The 23,973-nt window shown below is 38.1% G+C and overlaps 1 pseudogene; it reads right to left on the bottom strand.

Moving 5' to 3' along the window:
• The window catches only part of LOC145127529 (alpha-glucan phosphorylase, H isozyme-like), a 56,484-nt pseudogene extending 44,283 nt beyond the window's left edge, over positions 1-12,201 (bottom strand).
• Between the last annotated feature and the right edge of the window lie 11,772 nt (positions 12,202-23,973).

Raw genomic sequence — 23,973 nt, 5'->3', positions numbered from 1 at the left:
TTTCTTCATTTCGTCCTTCTAAACCGAAAACAACAAGCAAAGGTGAGCTTCATACCCCTCTCTTTTCGGTTTTTATATGTTTTATGGGGGAGAATACAAGAAAATATGTAGATCTATGTGTATGTGTATGCTATGTATGATTTTATGCATGTATGTGTGATTTTATGTGTTTTTGTGATGAACATGTAACCACAAGGGAAGATATCTTGAGATCTATGACATAATAAGGAAATCAAACATAATCTAAGTTATTTTACACTAAAAAAGTCAATAATAATAACTTATAAGATTGTGATAAATATATTTCACCACAAAACTCATTTTTGGGCTTAAATTGTCAAAAATACAAAAGTTGGGTTAAAAATTGCCAAATCACGGTTTCTTAAAGGTCAAAAGAGTCAAAACAGTTACAATAATTGTTTTTATGAACATTATAACCTCCAAAGGACTTAAAATGTAAATATTAGCTTAATGGGCTAAATTTTGGGCTTTTCGGCCCAATAAACCCAAAGTTGCGAAAATATGACATTTAAAGGGGCTGAAGTGGCAATTTCTTCAAAACAGGGGATAAAAAGTGTAACAAAACTATTTCAAGGGTTAAAAAAGCTTTTCATTTTCAAAAAGGATCAAAAATGTAAAGTTTTTGGATTTTGGGCAAAAATTGTAAAAATTACAAAAAGTTGGGCTTTAACCGAAAAATACTATTCTGGAAGGGCTGAAACTGCCAAAGTATAAGTCTTGAGTCAAAAAATATCATTTAAACAAGTCTATGATGCAAAAGTATCAAGAAAATGTTTTAAGGGCTTAAAATGTCTTTTCGTTTATATAAAGGATTAAAATTGTTATTTTTATAAAAGAAAGGGGTTGAAAAGGTCAGACCACTATTTCTAAGTAAAATAATTCATTTAAAGAGTATCAAGCCAAAAATACTAACTACGACTTACGAAAAATTGTAGGATGAATACACGCATAAATCCAAATATCGTTGTAAACAAATGCACCGGTCTCGAGTCGATACAAAAACAACAATCATTCAATCGAACCCTCCAGTAGTTATGCGATACCTAAGACAAGTAAACATTCGACACTTGGGCTTGAAAGTTTCAAATCATGCTTGTTGGACCTTGCAAATCCATTAACATGATCTTTGGGGCCCAAGGGAAAATGATTATATGTTATTGTGCCTCCTATGACCGAATTCCATATAAGGGGACCTTCAATGGCTTTTATGTGCTATTGGGCCCTAGTGGTCCATTAGTATTGCTAGTAAGGTCAAAGTAATCAAATGCGAGATGGGCCAACGTGTTGTTCGCATCCCCGACAGCCTAAAGTAACTCACGAAAGTGGTAGGACTTCATACTCCTCTTCTCTCGTTTGCTAAGGCTTGTGAGTAATCAAGTAAACAGACTCATGTCGTTAATCAATAGTAATAAAGGTGGTTTGGATTAAGTGAGTAATAACGGACGGCACCTCTAAGGGTCGTTTGTAGTTGGAAGTTATAACCAGTCATTATCAGGCATAGTTATAACGACTCACTAGAATTGATAATCTCCGACACCACCCGAGTAATCAAGGAAGAGTAATCAAAAATCATTCGTTATGGCGGTATAGAAATTAGTAATCAAGTATATCTTTCGTCATCGGAAAACATCGGGTTTTTCAGGGAATTCAACAACACTCGCTCGTAATCTAAATAATTGTAATACAAAACTCCCTTTTTATACACGTTATGAAATCATTCATGCATCAACTTATGGATCTTCACACTTTGATAAACAATTGTCTTTTCAGAAAATATTGGATTTTCTGGGTTTTACAAACTACACAAATAATTTTTATCACAACATTTCTTATGAACTCACCAACATTTTATATGTTGACGTTTTCCAAAATAACTTGTATGCTCAGGTAACAGGTAAGCGGAAGGGTAATATCAAGAAATGTTAGGATGTTATGTTTTTGAAAACTCTCAACCAATTTATGTTATGAATGTGTAATATTTAAAACAATGTACTGGATAATATCAGTTGTAATGTATTGATGCATGGTGATGTTTATGTTATGATTCATGTATATTCATTGTGATGGTATTCAATTTAAGTCACGCGAGCCCCCGGACGTTTCCGCCGTCTGGTTTCGGGGGTGTGACAGTCCAATTGAAGGGTATGCCTTTTTGGGTCAACGTGGTGAGGGGTTTGGCTATCTTGGAAAAGTTCTGAATGAATCTTCGGTAGTAACCTGCAAGACCCAATAATTGGCGAATTTCTGTTGGCATTGACGAAATTGCCCAATTTTCGATTGCTTTGATCTTGGAGGGGTCCACATGTATTCCTTCTTGACTGACCACACGGCCCAGAAAGTTTACACTGCGGAGCTAGAATTCGCACTCGGAGAGTTTCGCATAGAGCTTTTCAGCCCGTAGGGTTTCTAAAATCTGTCGGAGGTGTTGGCTATGATCTTCTTCACTTCGAGAGTACATGAGAATATCTTCGATGAATACGATCACGAATTTGTCAAGGAATGGGCGGCAGACTCGATTCATGAGGTCCATAAATGCAGCGGGGGCATTTGTTAAACCGAAGGGCATTACAACTAATTCGTAATGACCGTATCGAGCTCGGAAAGCAGTCTTAGGAATGTCCTCATCTCGGACTTTGAGTTGATGATAACCGGATCTCACATCTATCTTTGAAAAGTAACTAGCTCCTTGAAGCTGGTCAAATAGATCATGAATTCGTGGAAGTGGATACCAGTTTTTGACGGTGAGTTTGTTTAATTCCCTATAGTCGATGCACATCTTGAAGGATCCGTCTTTCTTTTTAACGTAAAGAATCGGAGCTCCCCACGGCGAGAAGGTGGGTCTGATGAATCCCTTCTCCAGGAGTTCGCCCAGTTGGCTTGATAATTTTTGCATTTCTGCAAGAGCCAACCTATAGGGTTATTTGGCTATTGGAGTGGCTCCAAGCACTAGGTCGATTCGGAATTCAATTTGTCGTCCTGGGGGTATTCCCGGGAGATCTTCTGGAAACACATCCGGGAAGTCACACGCCACTGGGATGTTGTGAATGCTCCCTTCCTCTTTGGTTTTATCCACCACATGAGCAAGGAATGTGTAGTTCTTCTTTTGTAGACACTTCTGTGCCTTGATACATGAGATAAGGCGAAGGTTTGCGTCGGGTTTATCTCCGTAGATTATTAGGGTTTCGTGATTAGGAAGTTGAAGGCGAACGGCCTTCTCGTGACGCATAATATCGGCATGATGGGGGCTTAACCAATCCATGCCGATGATCACATCAAAACTCCTAATATTTACTGGCATCAAATTTGTTTGGAAAGAGTGTTTGTTTAGTGTTAACGTACATCCTATATAGATATCTTTTGTTGTTTCCGTTCTCTCATTAGCCATTTACACCGTAAATGCTTGGTTGAGCTTCTGGGGTTGTTGATTTAGCAAGTGTTTGAATTTATTACTAACAAAACTTCGTTCCCCCCACTATCAATTAGGATGCATGTATACGAGTTGTTAAGTAGGAACGTACCGGTGACAACGGCTGGGTCTTGCACTACTTCACCCTGACCCATTGTCAGCACTCTCCCTGCTGCTCCTGCCCCTTGATTGTTCGCATTGGGGCAGTTTCGCCTGAAATCCCCGGTCTTCCCACATCCGTAACAGGTATAGTTGGCTCCATCATTGGTGTTGTTGTTATTGTTGTTGTTGTTGTTGTTGTTGTTGTTGTTGTTGTTGTTGTTGTTGTTGTTGTTGTTTTTCATCTGGTTCTGTGGGAGCTGAGTCCTACAATACTTTGCTGCATAGCCCTTCCAGTTGCACCTTGTGCAACTCATCTCTCTACACTCCCCATGATGATGGAAGTTGCATTTGTTACACTTGGGAAGATTTCCTGAATACTGCTTTGAAACATTCGGTGTGAATGAGGCTGGAGCATGTGGTGTAGTGGTAGCTTGTGTTGCAGCATGGACGGATACCGTTTGTTGCTTCTAAGATGATTCCGAGTTTTCCTTTCCCTTTCTCTTGTTGTTTCTCCTCTTCCTGTTCTCACCTTCTTTCTTGACCTCTGCTTCTGCTGTTTTGGCACCCTTTTTGTTACCGTGATCGTACAGTTTCTTGTCCAGTCTCTTGGCGCTATCAAACGTCTCAGGGTTTGCCGCAATGACATTCCCTTGGACATGTGCAGTCAATCCCCAGATAAGTCTCTCAATCTTTTTCCCTTCTGAGGTGATCATTCCAGGACACAGAAGATATAGATCGCTCAATCGGGATATATATGCGTCGATATTGGCGTTTTGAACCGTGAGGTTCCACAACTCTTGTTCCATCTTCTGAATTTCACCTCTAGGATAGTATTCAGCTAACATCTCCTTCAGCTCTTCCCAGGGCATCGCGTTCACCACCGGAACTGTCATGGTCTCTACATGGCCATTCCACCAAGAGAGAGCTTGGTCAATGAACGTGCAAGCTGCGAACTTGACCTTACACTCATCCGGACATCCGCAAATTTTGAAGACGGATTCTATCTTCTCGATCCATCGCGTAAGGGCTATCACGCCTCCTGTCCCATTAAAGGTCTGAGGTTTGGCGTTGGTGAAGTCCTTGTATGTGCACGATCGTGCGGCTCCGTGATTTGTCCCTTGATTGGTGCTTCCGGCTCCCTGCCCGTTGCCTTCTCTGATGTTTCCATTGCGAATCTGCCGAAGTGCTGCAGTGACCGCAGCGGACACTGCTGCCTGGAATGCAATCGAGTTTATCTCAGGTGGGGTCGGTGTTGCGTTGTTTCCACAGTTGGGTCTTTGAGGCATCTTTCTGTCATGGAATGGAAAGATGTTGAGTGCCTATTTTTTTGCGAGTTTGCGATCCTATAGGTTAGGGGTGTAACGTGTGTATTTAAGTAATTTCATGCATTAACAAGGAACATAAAACACATAGCAGATGACACCGTCATGATAAAACATAAAGAATTTTCATTAATACTAATAGTTTTGATACATGAAAATTTTCCAGGAGGCATACAGTACATGAGGAAAATACAAAATCCGGCAGCATAACGACTCTATGAGTAGTGTGATCACTTAAACATAGAGCCGATAGTATATAGCATAGTACGCCTAAGGGAATTACCTTGTCAAACATAAATGATCTATCAATCTGTTTGTTAGCTATATGTTGAACTGTTCAAACTTCTTTCTTGTTCTCAGTACTTGTAATCACTACTGGTGTGTGTGCTTTTCTCTAATCATCACTCAATGGTCTATATGTTTAGAAACACAACAATCAAGAAATTTTTGTAAAAAAAATCCAAATTCAGTTACATATATATGCTTTAATAGAAATTTTACAGACCTGCATCGCACGATGACTTGAACATTAACACCTTTTTTCTATCATCTTTACCATTCATTTGTACTTCTAGTCTGATATCTCTTACTGCCTTCTCAGTGGACCTTGGGGTGTGTGAGGGTGAGCTTGGGACCATATTTCCTCCTCTTTTCTCCATAGTTAAGATATAGTTGCTCAAATAACAAGTCTTGCAGATTTTGAAACTCAATGATTTAATGGATTCTAATCAGAAAAATCCAATGTGTACATAAAATCAGTTATTGACAGAAGAATTGATGGAAAAATACCTATCTAAAAAGAAAATTCAATAACAAGAATGTTCTCATACAGATAGATTCTCGTAGTGTACAAAGACCAATAACCTATGGGTTAATTAGTTTTGATTTAAATTTAGTAAGATGATTATGGTTCTTTAGTTAAATGTAGTTGAAGAGACAAGAGTAAAACAGCTCTAGCTCTGTAGTCTATATAAGAACCATTTATTTTGAAATCCCACCATAAAAAAGAAAATAACCCAAGGACACAATACAAGAATTATAAGCTTAACCTAAAACTTGGATTGCAAGTGTCGATTCATTACCATGGATGTGGATACATTGATAATAACCAGGTAAAGGCTCAACTAATTAAGGTTATAATAAGCCTAAAAATCAAGGAGAAGATACCTTGGTCAAGTGGATACATCACATAATAGTACGACGCAATTTGAATCGATGTTAGATGTTCATAACGTTGTTTGGAAGGGAAGGTACGTGGCACCACATGAACTCTTTGAACCGGATGTTGGTGGAAGGAGAAAATTAGGGTTTTTATATGTAATAGTGATATTAAAGAGGTAGAATGATGGAGACGGGGTGGGAATGAGATCCAGAGAACAGAAGAAAGGATAAAAAGCCATTGTATCTTTCTTGTACGTGCTTGCTATTGTAGGAGATACAACCGAGGGTGTGAGAAGAGATACGTACTTGGTAGAAAGAGGAAGAGAAAGATCGAAACGATGGTAGATCAGAACAAGGCGGGTTTTTTTATTTTTTTGGGATTTCCTTTTCCATCTAGCTACTAAGCAAAACGTGTATTTTGTAAAAAAGTATAAAGTGACACGTCTACACGACACACATATTTTTTAGGTGCCTTTCGTGGTTTTTTTTTTCTTTTATTGGGACACTAATTTTAGGCCACGCAAAATTGCGTGTCCTAAATCCTTCTAATTTTGGAGAGATGACATTATTTTTAGGGCACACACTACTGCGTATCATAAATTTGTGTGTGTCATAGTTTGTGTGTCATTAAAGGGCTACTTTCTAGTAGTGGTACCAGATTTCGAGACTCTTTGCACCTTTGACGTATCGGAATATTTGCTTAACCGCCAAGAGATGAGATATCTTTGGATTGACCTGAAATCTGGCACATAACATGTAGCTAACATGATGTCTGTACGACTTCCTATTAGGTAGAGTATTGATCCAATCATTCCCCTATATTTTTTTTCATCAACAGCAACCCCTGATGGGTCCGAGAAGATTTTGTGTCTGAAACCCATAGGTACCTTAGTAGAGGCACAGGTGTCCGTTGAATATTTCTTGAGAAGCTCTGAGATGTACTTCTCTTGATGAATAAAGATTCCTCTATTGGTTTGATTTATTTAAAGAGCGAGGAAGAAACTCAATTCACGATTCATACTCATCAGAAATCAATTGATTATTAACTTAGCAAAGTCAGCAACCATAGATAAGTTTGTGGATCCAAAAATGATATCGTCAACATATATTTGGACAAGCATGAGATATTTTTCATTTGAACTTCGGAACAGGGTAGGATCGAGAATACCTCTTTTAAAACCAGAACGATTGAGGAAGTCGGTGAGAGTCTCATACCAGGTGCGAGGAGCTTGCTTGAGGCCATAAACAGCTTTTCAGAGTTTGTAGCAGTAGTTCAGAAAGGAAGGATTGAGAAAAATGGGAGGTTGTTGGAGTTGCACTTCTGTATCTAGTTCACCATTCAGAAAAGCACTTTTGATGTCCATTTTGTAAACCTTAAACCCTTATGAGTTTCATAAGGAAGAAATATTATGATGGCTTCGAGACAGGCTACAGGTGCAAAGGTCTCGTCGTAGTCAAGTCCTTTGATCTGTGTGAATCATTTAGACACAACTCTTGCTTCGTTTCCAATGATAACTCCAACGTCTTCTAGCTTGTTTCTGAACACCCAACTCATATCAACAATGGGGTGTTCTTCAGGAGGAATGAGAGTCTACACTTTATTTCTGTCAAATTCTGCCAACTCTTCCTGCATGGGTGTAATCTTGTCAGCATGTTCTAATGCTTCCTTGATGGATTTGGGTTCAACCATTGAGATAAATGCCGAGAAATGACATTCATTTTGAATACTTGTGGCAGAACAAGTTTGAACACCGGCGTTCGAATTTTCAATAACTTTGTTCGGAGGATGATCCTTAGTCCAAATGTGTAGTCTTGGAAGCCCTTGTGCAGCAGAAGATTCAACATCGACAATGGGGTTGTGTTGCTCCCCCTGAATAGTTTGAAATTGAGGATGATGCTCCACCTGAACTTCAAAACTGGATAAGTTAATGTCATCTTCAGGAGGGAATCGAAGAAATTTGCATCATCGTCGCTGTTGATCGGAATAGGATCAAATTCAGTAAATTGATCAGCTGCATCTTGGAATCCATCTACATTTGATTCAAGGGAAGGTTGACCATTCTCCTCCTCAACCTATGAAGGTTGAAACGGTTCGGAGTCAAATTGAGGAAAAGTGGGTGTCCGACCTAAAACGCTTTGGGAAATTGGAGCGGCAGTGGATGAGGTTTGTTTTGTTCGAGATTTCGAATCAATAGCTGTTTTTGAAGGTCCGAACAGGGTTGCAAAGTCAAGTTCATAAATTGTTTGATGGTTCAGACACCCTGGCGCTGGAGCATCGGTCTCTATTATGTGGGTTGTGACATAGGTTGGGCCAGAATTCCGAATGAAGTTGTCATCAAAGTTGACATCAAAGCTTTCGTCCAGAACTCGAGTTCGACGATTTAGAACTCGATAAGCTTTTTTATTTGGCTGAGTATCCAGAAAGATTGCTTCATCGACTTTGGGTTGAAACTTTGTAAGATGATCACGGATGTTTTTGATGAACCATCTGCATCCGAAAACGTGAAGAAATGAGATACTTGGCTTACGACCATTCATGGCTTCGTACGATGTCATGTTGAGGCGTCAATTGATGATACTCCTATTCTGAGGGAAGCAAGCTGTTGACACCACTTCAGCCCAAAGATTGAGTGGAAGATTTGCAAAGTTAAGAATGGATTGAGCAACTTCAACTAGTTTTATGTTGTGTCTTTCAACTACACCATTTTATTGTGGAATGTAGAGAGCAGAGAAGTTGTGATCAATACCTTTCTCGGTGAGGAATTTCTCAATAGTGACATTGGTAAACTCCGAACCATTATCACCTCGGATTCTTCGTATATGCAATTTGATGAGAACTTCAAATTCCTTTGATAAAGTTGAAAAGTTCCAAAGCTATCACAGATTTCAGCCTAAGGAAGAAAACCCAGGTGAACCTAGTAAAACCATCCACAATCACAATAATGTATTTTTTGTGATGTTGACTGTCTACAGTTAAGGGTCCACACAAGTCAATGGGCAGAAGTTGTAACGACTCTGAGATAGATTTTTCAATGATGACAGGATCACCCATATTCGATTGCTTTCCGCACTCGCATGTGGGACACAAATGTTCATTTTCGAATTTGAGGAGTGGCACACCTCTTACCATTTCACCACAAACATGATCATTCATATATATGAAGTTTAGATGAGCAACCCTTCGATGCCATAACTAAATGATGTTAGGAACGGATTTTGAGAGTAGACAGAGTTGAGGCTTGCCAATGATCATGTTGATGTCAAGAGGGTACATGTTCTTGTTGTGATTAGACATGATCAAACATTCCTTCCAGTCTTCTTACATGACATAACTATGTTTCTTGCAAAATTCAACTAGTTGATTCGCATCAGTGACTTGAGCCACACTTATCAAATTATGCTTCAAGTCAGCTACAGATGCTACATTTGAAATGAAGAAATTTCCATTGGTGAGGATGCCATAACCTCGAATCTGAGAGTTGGAGTTGTTTCCATACGTCACGTAGTTAGCATTTAATGAAAGTTTGAGATCTCGCAGAAAGTCCTTTTGCCCTGTCGTGTACATGGAACAAACACTATCAATATACCATATTGTTTCTTGTTCTGAAGCACAGATTTCCTGCAAAATTAGTGAGTTGTGGAGTTTTTAGGCTCCGAGTTAGGTTTTAGGGCAAGGACACGGGCTTTGTACTTTAGTTGTGACTTTTAAGCAACATATATCTTTGAGGGTTTATTTCGAGATCCTTTTGAAAAGAAACAAAAAGCCATGGTTTTTTCATCAATGCGGAAATCATACTCAATGATGGGTTGTTTCGGAACAACTTTTCTGGGATCAACAACTTTCAGAGCAGTGGGAATCACTGTGTCTCTCGGAGTTGCAGTTTCATTTATGAGATTTTTAACTTTCCATAGAAAATTTTGTTTTGAATCATTTGAAGATTTTTGAGAAACAATTTTCTTACCAACTCGCTCTTTGCTTGATATTACATTTTGTTTTGAAAGTTGTTGAGGTTTGAAAATAGTACCATCAGATTTAGCTATAAAAACAGATGAAATAGTCCGAGGAGATTTACTTCTGACAGATTGAGTATCTACAATATACTTTTTCAGAGTGGGACTAACAACCTTGTTTTGTTCTACCGGACTAGAAGGAATGGATGGCGTTTTGAGAATCTTAACAAGCACAAATGTGTTGTGACTCCTCGTCGATGGCCTAACAGCCCGATATGCTTTCTTTTTTGAGTTTTCAATGAATCTGCAATTTTGTCTTGACCTAATTTCCTTTTTGAGAGTGTTTTTGGCTTCTATCTTAGGATCGACAACATCTTCCCTATTCAATGATCGTTTCTTCCTAGAGTTGGAAGATGACTTAGAGGTTTGAACTACAAATGGATTGTTAAACACAGGTTTGATTTGCACACGAGTTGTTTTTTAAGTCAGTTGAGAGTCAGAAACACAAGTTTCAGATGAATCATCAATGTTACTATCTAAAGATGTCCAAACAAAATATGATGTATTAGGTTCAGTTGTCTCAAGAATAATTTCCTCAACAATACAGTTGTTAGGAGGACTGCGGTTATGAACTTGAACGACAGTGTTTGGAATGCTAGAGAAGGATTCTGAGGTCCGATTCAGGTCCCGATTTGTAAGAGGTGGAAGGGGTGTAGAATCGGGACACTTGAAAACTATTGGCTGAAACTCAGGAATTGGAGACGCAAATTGGTCTGAAGTATCAGGAAGGGGTGACAATAACGAGACAGGAGTATCTGAATATTGATGGTTGGGAATGTCTCCCATAAAAGTTGGGTTTTGTAACTCCTTCAAATGACAAGCAATAGGTTTTGGAAACTCGTTTCCGAGCCCAGCTGCTTTTGACCAAGGATGACGAAAATTATGAGTCATCCGTTCATTTTCTTCAAGAATGTCTATGGAATTATGCAAAGCATCTATTTTGGCATTGAGACGTTTGTTATCAGAAATTAAAACATTTCTTTCAGAATAAGTGATTTCACATTTGTCTTTAAGAATGATACATTCATCTTTTGACATTACAAGCTCACGTTCTAAAGACTCTATCTTAAGCTTTTTATCCTCGAAACGGAAGCTAAGATGACTCAGTTCACTTTCCATCATCTCACTCGCTTATATGGCAGACTCATAGGCTTTATAGATGGTGTTCATATCTGATTGGATATGGATTAGATATGGTTCACAAAGAGATAAATCAAAATTATTGTCAGAAATCATAGATTTTACCTGTTGAATGATGCTTCTTCCGGGTGGGTCGTTGGTAGCCATGTAGCAATAGTTTGGTTCAACATCATCATCATCTTCCTCTAACCGAAATGACCAGTAGCCTTTATCACATTCAATTGTTTGTCTTGACATAAGACACATGTTTCTGAGAGTACTCACATCATCTACACCTCCAGAAGACTAATACCCTTCTACATCTCTAGACACAGTGGTGAAAAATGACTTCTCACTTGCAGCCATCTCTTGAGCTCGACGTGTATAGTATGCAGAGTCCTTGATTTTGGGTTTCCGTGGGACTTTAGCGAAGTAGTCTTTCGCATATTTGCATGGCCACATTTGTGGCAAACGACCTTGGGTTTGTCTGACATCGGAGTCTGTTGAGATTCTGAGGTGTGGTTTGGTGTAGAAATGGTGGGTTTATAAGCTTGTGGGTTCTCTGATGGTTTTTTAAACAATTGAGGGTTGTTTTGGTGTGGGGGCATGGAAATACTTATGACATGGTTTGTGAGTGGGATGGAAGGGATGCTTGTATTTCATGGAAAGCAAAGCAAACTCCTGTTGGAAGCGGAGTTCGGAGTCCATTTCTTCAGGTTCGAGGTCACCATCAAATTGATAGTTAGAGGTGGTAGGAGCAGGTAAAGCTGGTGGTGAAGGTTGAGTAGGTGGAACGACAGTTTTGAGGGGTTCCGAGGCAGATGGGTTCGAGACATGAGGTTCAAAGGAACTAACAAGAGCTAAAGGACCTCCTAAATGCTCTCTCAATGTTTGTGCAACATTTGACTCATGACCTTGAAGCTCATCAAACATCTGATAAAGCTTCAGCTTCTTCAGAGACCCATTTCTTTGAAGACACAATTTTAGGTTACCCCATCCTTTACCAAGACTATTTATGAACTTTTTGATTGTATCCGAGAGGAGTTCGAGTAATACCATGAGCTGTCATTTTGTTGACAACAATTCGGTATTGCTTGGAGGTTAGGGCAACTGATTCTCCAGGGGTTGTTGTGAATGTTTGACAACAGAAGTCAAGCACTTTCCTTTCATGTTCTCTGAGCCCTCGAACAGATCTTGGAGTGTGTCCCAAATCTCTTTAGAAAAGGCATTTCAGAAAAGGCAACTTGATCTGCATGCAGCTTCTCGATATCATCAGCAGTAAGTGGAACTTGACGCTGTTCTCCTTGTCCCATGAGAGTTGCAGCAACATCTCTAACAGTTCTTTGAACTGGAACATGTGGACCTTCTTTAACGGATCTCCAGATAGCTTTCACCTTTTTCTTTACCAAGTAAGAACCTTTCCATTCTGACTTTCCAATGATCATACTCTTCAACAACTAGCAGTGGGGCACGAGTAGGGCAACCCATGCTATTTGCTATTTGCATAGAATACATTTGTTGAGAATTAGAAGCAGCCATTGAAGTTAAGATATCTTGAGAAAAGTGGTATATAGAAGAACTTTTATCCTAAACACAGAAACGACTGAAATACCAATGTAATTTTGAGTCAACGATAATCTGATCTTTTGGATTCAAATGACAACCACTCAAGCTCTGATACCAATTGTGAAAACAAGGATACTATCGCAGGGACAAGGTTTGAAAATTCAAACCTTGATTTAATGCTTAAGATCAATGTCTGCTTTTATATAGATGTTCCATTCAAGTTTGGTAATATCAGTCGATATTGAAGAATATATTCAACAAAGTACTAAAATATTAAATGAAGAAACTATGAGTATGATCAAGGTAAAGACAATAAAATGAACAAGAAGAATGTTGTGAAAGGTTATGATTTGAGAGAAAAGTGAAAGTGAAGTAAATGAGCATTTAGCTATCTTTTGAGCAACAATTCGTAGTTTACTAGTGATTCATAACACTCCTTGTAAAGAAAAGGAGGTACATCGTACAAACTACAAAACATTCTAAGGACTAGATAATAAACAACTTCTGACAACTGATTATCTAAATGACACAAAGGCTAAGTCCTATGAAATATTACATCACATAAAAGACAAGTATAATAAATGTTGAAACAGATGACAGATCTCGGATCTTCATTCTACTTCGGAATAATCTCTATCTCGTACCAAAAACTCATCTCGCACCACTACATATCTCGAACACCAGTTGACTTCAGATCTTCATAACTTGTGATTTCTAGCGGTTCACTTTTAGGTTCCAGCAAGTTTATCAAGGATTAAGAGCCCAATGATGATGAGGAACCCTATAAGGACGATGAGCCACTGTAGGTGGATCCGTACAATGAGCAGGAAGGATGAGATCCAGGTGATAGCTCTCCATATCCCGAGTTGTCATCCCATGGTGATGGACATCCCGAGACTTATGAGGAGGATACTTACGAATCAGAACCATCATCAGAGTCTTCAGCCTCAGACCAGCCTTCTAGTGTGTATGCCTTAGGACCTAGTATGTTTTACATCCCCTGAAAATTCATTCTTATTCGATCCCAAAAGAGAGCAGCCTCACACCCATCATCCCGAATCGATCCAATAAACCCTGGCCTACCCATATATGGATGCCCAAAGTAGACGAGTGATTCCAGGAGGACAACATTTGCCACTATGAGATCGGAGAGTCATCCCAGGCTCCGAGATGCCGTCCTATCCCTTGGGATCCCACAGATCGAGCGATTTTAGTGTTAGTTCGGCGTGTGGAACGACACGAGGATCGCCTACATCAGTTAGAGGAGGATCGCGACTCATTGCGGAGGAAGGTTAGGAAATTGACCGATGTCGTCATAGGTTTAGAGGAGAGAAAGGATTTTAATGAGATGAGGATCCACCATGCTTATGATCATCTAGAGAAGACCCATTTTCTAGTTCAAATTCACCATATTGAGATTGAGAGTCTCGATCAATGCGTGAGAAGGGCGGAGTTGAGATTGTTGTTGTCAGAGATAGGAGCAGCCACTCTGGAGGAAATGGTCGGGTTCCTACGGCAGCAGTTAGCAAATATAGTGATTGGTCGATAGTTTACTTTAGGTTGTGATAGATAGTTCTAGCCTTGCGTAGCTACGAACTATGATATTTTTGGGTTTTAGGGAGGGAATAGCAGCATAGCCGATATAGGATTCTGCTACTTCTTTTATGCAGAATAAATCTTATTCATGTTCAAACCACACTTGTATACACTCCTTTGGTTATGATAAACTGATGTAAAATGTTTATGAAAATACATCAAGGTTTGTATAATCAAAATGTTTATGTGTTATTTTTTTGTTTCGATTGCTTTAATTATGTTAACCCTTCTAACTTAGCAAGATAAAATAATAACTAAATCATACCTTAAATTTAGAATCGTGCCTCGCACTAGACGTAACCCAGGAACACCTTAAAGGAATCCCGAGCCAATGAGCTCATCCGCGATTGAGGCACTGGTTGCCCAACATGTAGCTGATGCCATAAAAAGTTTAGAATCCCCTAGGAATGTAGAATCAAGAGTCAATGGAGGTGAGAGTTCGCAAGGAGAAAAACTAGTTCCCACTAGAGTATGTTCATCTAACGATTTAATAAACTGTAAGCCAAAACCCTTCCATGGAAAAGAGGGAATTGTTGGGCTGACTAGGTGGATAGAGAAAATGGAATGGGCAATTAAGCTAAGTTTCTACCCAAAGGACTGTAAAGTCAAATTTGCCGCTTGCACCCTGCCAGATGTAGCCTTGATGTAGTGGAATAGTTACATCAAGACCATGGGTATAAACGTAGCTAACGCCATGTCTTAGGATGAGTTGAAGCAACTCATGATTAAAGATTACTGTCCGTGCGAGGAGATGCAGAAACTGGGGAAAAATTATGGAATCGGATGACGCAGGAAGCTGATATTGCTACCTATGCAAGTCGCTACAATTAACTAGCCACCTTGTGTCCCGTGATGGTTTACCCGGAGGAGAAGAACATATAGAGGTATATTTGGTGTTTACCTCAGCCTATCCAAGCCTTAGTCAGGGCCTCAAAACCTACTACCTTTGATATCACCAAGAGATTATCCTTTAGTCTGACCCATTAAGAGGTTCGTTGAGGAACGATGGTTCAGACGACTGACCTTCCCAAGGCAGAGGGTAGAAAAAGGAAATTTGGGAAGGAGGCCAAAAGGAAGGCTAGGCAGTCATCATATAAGAAGCAAGAAGTGATTTGAGCGTTTACAGTTGCAGCACCCTGGGTAGGGACTAATTTAGGAGGTAGTCCTAAGCACAAGGAATGTGGGTATAATCACCATATAGCAGCTTGGGTTTGTACCATCTGCGGTAAGTGAGGCCATATTGCAAACAAGTGTTGAACCCCATCCAATAGAGATAGTTGAGCGAGATATGAGTGGAAAGAAATTGGAAACCTCATAAGTGAATGTCCAAAATTAAGAGGTCTGGGAGGTGCTGCTAAAGGAAGGGCATTTGTTATCGAAGCGAGGGAAGTCGTCGAAGACCCGACGATAGTGACAGGTATATTACTATACTGGCACCGATACAAGATGTATTACTCTTGAATTTATGAATTTATTAAATTGCCCCTCTAATAAACTTAGGGAAGCCTATATAATAGAAATGGTTAACGGCAATGTCGGTAGTATTAGGGAAATACATAGGAACTGTACCTTATCTCTAAATTTTCTTCCATTTCTCATCGACCTTATGCCAATGGTCATTGGATGTTTCGACGTCATTATTGGAATGGACTGGTTATCTGCTAGCCACGCCGAGGTGCTTTGCATCAAAAAGGCCCTACGTCTACCCTTACCTAATGGAGAATCTGTGATCATATTCGGCAACAAGCCTAGTAGAAAACTTAGGATGATCTCGTGCATGAAGGCTAGGAAATACTTGTAGAAAACGTATTTTGCCTTCATATCTCATTTTGTTGATATGAAAGACAATAAGAAGAAAAAGATCAAGTAAGTTCCTCAGGTGTGCGAATTCCGTAATGTATTCCCTAAAGATCTACCCAGTCTACCGCCAGTTAGTCAAGTAGAGTTTAGGATTGTGCTAGTCCCAGGAGCTACCCAGTAGCAAAGTCTCCTTATAGATTGGTACCCTCGGAGATGCAAGATCTCTCTAGCCAGCTACAAGAACTTTTTGACAAGGGTTTCATCAGACCAAGCTTTTTGCGTTACGGAGCCCCGTTTTATTTGTCAAGAAGATGGACGAATCATTACAAATGTTCATAGACCATAGAGAGCTAAATAAGTTGACAATTAAGAATAGATATTTTCTATCCTGAATAGACGCTCTCTTCAATCAATTGCAATGATCCACTCACTTCCATAAGATCGATGTGAGATCGGGATATCATCAACTTTGAGTCATGGAAGATATCATTCCAAAGTTGCGTTTAGAAGACGCTACGGTCATTACGAATTCTTGTTCATGCCATTTGGATTAACCAATGCCCAATAGTCTTTATGGATCTTATGAATCGAGTGTGCAAACCCTACTTGGATAAACTTGTGATTGTATTCATCAACGATATTATGGTATACTCACGAACCAAGGAGGAGCATCGGAAACACCTTCAAGTAATCCTAGAGCTGTTAAGGAAAGAAAAGTTGCATGCTAAATTTTCTAAGTGCGAATTTTGGTTAAGACAAGTACACTTTGTTAGGCATGTGGTGAGAAGTAAAAGAATTCATGTCGACCCTTCCAAGATAGAAGTAGTCAATAATTTGGAAGCACCCAATATGCCAATGGAAGTGCGTCAATTTCTAGGACTGGCCCACAAGTACCAGAGATTTATAGAGAACTTCTCTCGTATATCCAAACCCCTCACAATGTTAACCCAAAAGGAAGTAAAATTCATTTGGGAAGACAGACATGAAGGAGCTATCCAAAAGCTGAAAGACATGTTGTGTATTGCACCAACACTATCTCTTCCAGAAGGCAACAATGACTATGTAGTATGCTACGATGTTTTACACCAAGAAATAGGATGCGTATTAATGCAAAGGAAGAAGGTCATAGCCTATGCCTGAAGACAACTTAAGGTGCATGAGAACAACTACACTACCCACGACCTAGAGTTGGGAGCGGTAGTTTTTGCCATCAAAATCCGGCATCATTACATGTACGAAACAAAGTGTATGGTATACACACATCACAAGAGTCTGCAGCACATCTTCAACCAGAAGGAACTTAATATGAGGTAAAGAAGCCAGTTAGAGTTGTTAAACAACTATGATTGTAAGATTCGCTACATCCAACGTAAAGCTAATGTCATAGTAGACGCTTTCAGTCGTAAGGAATGAGTGAAACGTCATGGAGTAAAAGCCCTTACAATGATTGTTCAGTCAAATATAATCTCCCAAATTAGAAGAGCTCAATTCAAGGCTTTAATAGAAGGAAACTTTAAATAGGAAAGCCTGAAGGCGCATTATTGGTGACCAAACATGAAAGCTGAAATTGCGACTTACGTCAGCAAGTGCCTAATATATTCAAAGGTTAAGGCAGAACATCAACAGCCCTCGGGGTTATTACAGTAACCAGATGTTCCCAAATGGAAGTGGGAGCAGATTGCAATGGACTTTGTCACCAAGTCACCAAACACTACTGCAGGTTATGAGACTATATCGGTAGTTGTCGATTGGTTAACCTGTTGGATTAATGTCTAAGTCCATAACTATAATTGGTAAGACTTGACCCGACCCGGCATGGTCCATTTGGGTTGCATGGCATCATGCATTTGGATAGACTATAATGAGAGAAATAACACTTACGGTTCGTTAATATATTATAAGTTCTAATATAATAATAAGGTTATTTAATTAGTATTGATCAAGAATTAATTTGGAATTAATTAAGTGATCAAAAGGAGACTAATTAAATATATGGGTTGATTGTGTAAATCATTCATTCTTATATATGTGGGCTTGTGATCCAAGATTCCTTATGTTGGACTAAGTCCATGGGGTGACCCATGGATACTCCATGGAGGTTAAAATCCATGGAGCATAAGGAATGGGTAAAGTTATGAGTTACATGGTGTAACCCTAATAGCCACCATATAAAAGAATCCCATGGCTCAAGAAATCGTGCACTAATGTGTGAGTGGGAGGGCTAGACGATTTCAAGGAGTGTTCAAGTTTCTCTCAAGTTATTCCAAGTGTATTTGGTGTTATGTCAACCATTTGAGGTGTCACACTTGGGGCACTAGGCACTCAAGCTTCATGAAGACATTCTACATCAAAGAGGTATGTATTCTATCTTGTTATATTTATTATTTTGTATGCTAGATTAGGATAATACCTTGGATGTTCATAATTGTATGTATAATAGAGAAAACATAGATCCAAGGTATTTAGGGTTGCATGTACACTTAGGAGTGTTAGAATGCTCATAACCCAACAGTGGTATCAGAGCCTAGGCTTGTTTTCTTGTTATACTTGCAAAAGTAGCTGAAAAATCGAGTTTGATGCATATATTCGATTGTTTTGGCTGGAATTGGACTAGGAACATTACCCTAAGATGTTTTTGGACTTATAAACTTGTTTTTGATGTGGTAATGTTCATGCTAATCCAATTTCTAAGATAATTGTCATAATTTCAAGATTTGTATTAGTTTGTATGTTCATGCTAATTTCTTGAAGATTGATGATTTGAATTATCTTGTTCTTATGAGGTTCTTAGATTAATAGAAAAGTTGTGTGAAATAATTGTTTTCAATCCATTTTAATCTAAGAGTTGATTCCAAAGTGTGTTTTTGTAACTTGTCCTCAAGTTATATGAAAAGTCACATTTAAGAATCATAAAACTCATAAAAGTTGGCAAAGGTTACAAAATGAAGAGTCTAGTTCTAATTAAATGGTTTTATGACTCCCTAACTTGTCCTCAAGTTATGGAGGTTCAAGAGTCTCTTCATTAAATTAAAAAAAAAAGTGTAACCTTAATTAGTTCCATAAGTTACAATAAAAAAAAAGTTATTTTTTTTATTAATTAGTTTAAAGTCTTCCATAACTTGTCCTCAAGTTATGGAACTTGAAGAGTTTTTTTTTTTTTTTTTTTTTTTTTTAATTAAAACTACTTTAAACTCATAAGTTATGGAATTAATTAGTTTTGAATAGTTTCAAAACTTGCCCTCAAGTTTTGGAATTTGAAAAGTTTTCACTTATGAATACTTTAATTCCAAGTTAGCCCTTAGAATTTTAAAAGTTAAAATTCAACCCTTATACTTTATAATATTATAAGTTAATAATATTTATATATATGTATAAGAGTAAAGTCAGTCTTACCGTTAGTAGGCCTCATTCACGAAGCCGGTCTATAAGGGGGGTATAAGGTTACTGCCTATAAAATGGCAGTTTAATGGGTGTCCACTCCCACCCACCGCTTCCTTGACTGGTGGAGGGTCGTTAGCCGAACGGGTAGGACAAGGACTATAATTCTCCTTTCATTAAAAGTATTAATGATAAATACTAAGTAACTAAACTCTTATTAATACCCAATCTTAGTTACTTAGGAAAATGTGAATTTGGTGCTAACCTATGAAATTACACTTTGCACTTTGCTTAAGTCGTTAGTGGAGCGTGTGTGGTTAACCGGCACACTAACATGGACTTAACAAGGTAGGCAAAGGGTAACTTAATATTTATCATAGTATCGGTGGAGCGTGTGTGGTTAACCGACACATTGATTAAGGGGTAAATATTAAGGGTACCAAGTATATTTGCATGGTTATTCACACCTTGTTTGGATCCTCGGCATCCCAATCACAAAACATGAAGGGCACACTCGAGATTGAAACATGCCTTTGAATAGTTCAATGAATCTCAAAGATCTAGGACTTTCAAATCCAATTAAAACCTAATAAATTATTTCGTTTTTCATGGTTGAAATTGGTGAATCGGCATTCACCTACCTTCAAATATTTTATAGCTTGGATTACGGCATCCCTCTTCTAAGTTATAAAATAGTTTGTTGGGTCCTAACCTTAATATTTCATATTGGGTGTCATATTAAGGACTTTAAATCAACTATCTTGAATATCTCCCAAAAAGATGTCTGGTCTAGACATTTATGATCTTCCCAAATCTCTTGAAACAAGCTTTCCTAAATGAAGATGATGTCCCATGGATATCATACTTCTTTCACCTCCTCCAATTATTCTCCCTAACCCACAAGTTGCTAAAAAGTTTAAGGTCACTCAAGCCCTATTGGCAAGGCAAGGTCTATGTGTGATCACATTTTGGAGATGTAGTCACATATTGACAAGCCGAGAGAGTTGGGTGTCAAAGTCTTGAGAAAGTTGGTGGCTCAACTACTTTCTAAGTCACATAGTGAGTTCTTTTGGGAATCCTGTGAAACAGACTAAGACAAGACCCTTAATGATCTTATCTATTTGCTAATATCAACTTCATAAAACGCTATGGACATTGACAATGATGACATTGGATATCCAGTAAAGCTCTCTCTTCCCAATGGAAAGGGATCGGTCATAGTCAACTCGGTTGACCCAATGGTAAAGAGAGAGGCGAAGTCTGAGATAGTCCCATTATCAAGGGTCCATAGGTAACTATTGCCAAAGGAAGGGGCATTGGTTACGAAGCTGCCAAATTTACCTAAGGATGTTAAAGTCAATAAGTTTGGCTCTACTTCAGGTAAAGTCCATTGTCTAACTCTATTAAGTACATGCTGATTCTGATCTTGAAGATGGATTTCAATCGCATGGTTCGGTGATCAGAATTTTGGGCTATTACTTAAGATTTATGATATTTATATTGCTTAGGAATAGATAACAACAAGGTTTTCATATGGATTATAAGGATAAGTATTTCCGCAAAGTTTTAAAATAAATGAAAAAGGTTTTGATTTTATTTATTTTAAGTATCCTTACAATGGCATTTGTGAAAAGTTGTTGCTTATAAGATTCCACTGATAGCAATATTGGAAAAATGGATTTGATTCTTTCGGTTGTGGTAGTGTCTAATATTACCAAATAAGGAAAGATTCTCATCACCAAAGGTTCAATTGGACCGAAACTTGGAATCATGCAAGTTGTATAGTATGATGAATGAGAACTTTCAGCTTGGAAAATTAAGACTAATTCCTTATGTGAATAAGGAAAGGACTAAGGGATCGAGTACACATTCTTGTGCACTGGTCAAGTCCACCACAAAAGATCAAGAAGACTATTCGTCATGATTTACTTAAGTTCAGTAAATATGGTTATACTTATAAGTTTAAGTATAAGTCTGTAGCATTGGAGAAGTTTCAATGTGAGACAGAACGAATAAGAAGAATCAAAGTATGGCAGAAAGATAAAAGTTTCTCAAATCTGAAAAGATGGGAGAGTACTTTAGTATCATGTTTATGATCATCTTAATGATTAAGATACCATATCACAATTGGTCCTCTAAAGTCATTTTAGTGCATTCTTATGACTAAGAAGAGGAGTCATGAATTGTTGAAATGGTTAAATCAAAAAGATGAGTCATACTTCGTTCCAAAACAATTCTTAGAGTCATACTCCAAGATTGTAACTTGAGTGACATATCTTAAAGAGGGTTTGTTAACACTAGTCAAATGTAAGAGTAAAAGGTTATCTACTCTTGTACATTTGAAATTGGTAAGTTGTGATGTTTTGGATAAAACAGAGACCAACTTAGGCCAATTGTGTAAAGTGTTAGTCTTGATAAAGAATCTGCACTATCTCTTGAATATTTGACAAGGGAGTCTTATATGTCAAGAGGACAGTGGGAGTCTTAAAGCTCTTGAAAGTTTCAAGACTTAATCAAGAATAAAACCTAAAGTCCTTCACTAGCACACGACTTGAGGTTTATAACCTATCGTGTTGAAATTTTTGTGCCTATTCAAGTTGGCTTTGCATAGGAGTTCTGAGAGTTCTCAATTGGTTGCACAACTACTTGGAAGCAATGGCAGGCACCTGAGCTGCCAAATGGCAAGAATTTAAGATTGCACAAGTTTAATCAATATGTGTTTGGATTTGTCACTAACCTTGTCTTGTGATTATGGTTTTGACAAATTCACATGGATAAGAACACATACACTATTAAATCTAAGTGTCATAAGGTTTCTCTCCGATTCATGAAAATGATGGTGAGGAAACACTTTCACTAAGTAGATTTTAGCTAGATAGCAATTGTGATATTTGCATTCTCAAAGTCGTTAGTGGAGCGTGTGTGGTTTACTAGCACACTAACATGGACTTGTGAGAAGTGGCAAAGGTCTAAACAATTGAGACTGTGATTACGGCATCCCTTTTCATAGTTCTAAAATTGTTTAGACACACATGTGAGCTATCTAAGAGAGGTGTATGATTTTGATAAAGTTTTATCAAAACAATCTAGTATCAGAAATCTGAACTTTGGTAAGAAAGTCAGCTGATTTCTGAGTACATGTCAAAGCTAGTGGGAGCATAAATGTTATGCTAATAATCATCATGTTAGTGGGAGCATGATAATTATGACAAAGGTTGCAAGTTAGCAATGTTAATTATAGAAAACAAAAGTTTCAATTCGTGAGGTTGCAGGGGTTGAAAAACTTGTTTTGCTATAATTAAGGGAGAGGAAATTATACTTCATTTCAATTCTAAAAGCTTAGATTGAGATTTTAATCGTATTTAATCAAGGATATATATATGAATTTCATGTTGGAATGGCTCAACATAAGGAAATTCTATATATGGGTCCATTATTTGCGTTCTAAAATTCGATTATGATTACGGCATCCCTTTTCATAATATGAATTTTGAGAACTTGGCAAATTGAAATGGAAATATTATAGCAAAAGACTGGTTTAGTCTTTATGTGAGACATCATGAATCGTGTCCCATATGCTTCGGATATAGGATCGATTACATGTGCTATATTCATCCTTTCTAAAATTTTCCAAATGCCTGGGGCATTATGAAGGGAAAAGGTCTAGAATTGGATATGACTAAAATGATTAAGCAATTGTCGAGGACAATCCAAGGTTTACCAAAGATTGGTTGCTCAAGGACAGTTGGACGTATAATGTTAATTCTGGAAGGACCATATTGACATAATCTCTAAGGAGGCAACTCTTGTTCAGAAGTGATAGTCAAAATGGAATATGGAAATGTTTCAAAGTTAGAAATTATTCAATCTGTGTAAGATTAGGAAACTTAATGAAAGAAGGATGTTTCCAAGGAGCTGATCTCCTTTGGAATGCTCTGTAATGATTGTTGTCAAGTGTTTCTGACTTCGTGCATAATCATTAAGAGGATCAATGCATATAAGTTTAGAATCTAACAGATTTCAGTAAATGGCATGAATTTGGAATTATTGCATTTGCAGTAAGGATTTGGGACTGTGAAAATAGGATCATTGGAGTGATGTTCAATTGATCTATTTTACAAAGTAAAGATCATAGACAAACATAGTATGCATACTTGGTGTATGGCATGACTAGTGTTTAGAAAACATAGTGTACATGCTTGGAGCATGGGACAACTATTGTTTTAAATTCAAGTATAAAGTTGATAAAACCGAAACAATGAATAATGAGTAATAAGTATGGTGATAAATGAAAGTGTTTATTTATATTCATAGGGTTTGATACCATATTTGATTCATTTATTCTTGTGTTTCACTTTGCATGTTTTGACTTCTAGAATAACTAAGTCGCTCTTCCTGAATGATTAAGTTATTCAAACCATCCACAGTCGGTCATATGTTGGAAGTAGATATGAATCAAGACTGTCATGGGTTGGTTTGTAGAGGTCCAAG

The sequence above is a fragment of the Lactuca virosa genome, chromosome 1 (genome assembly GCF_052849685.1).
Source record: "Lactuca virosa cultivar CGN04683 chromosome 1, Lactuca_virosa_CGN04683_v6, whole genome shotgun sequence".
Taxonomy (NCBI): Eukaryota; Viridiplantae; Streptophyta; class Magnoliopsida; order Asterales; family Asteraceae; genus Lactuca; species Lactuca virosa.
Note: the sequence above shows the minus strand (reverse complement) of the source record. Positions and strands in the feature narration are given on the sequence as shown.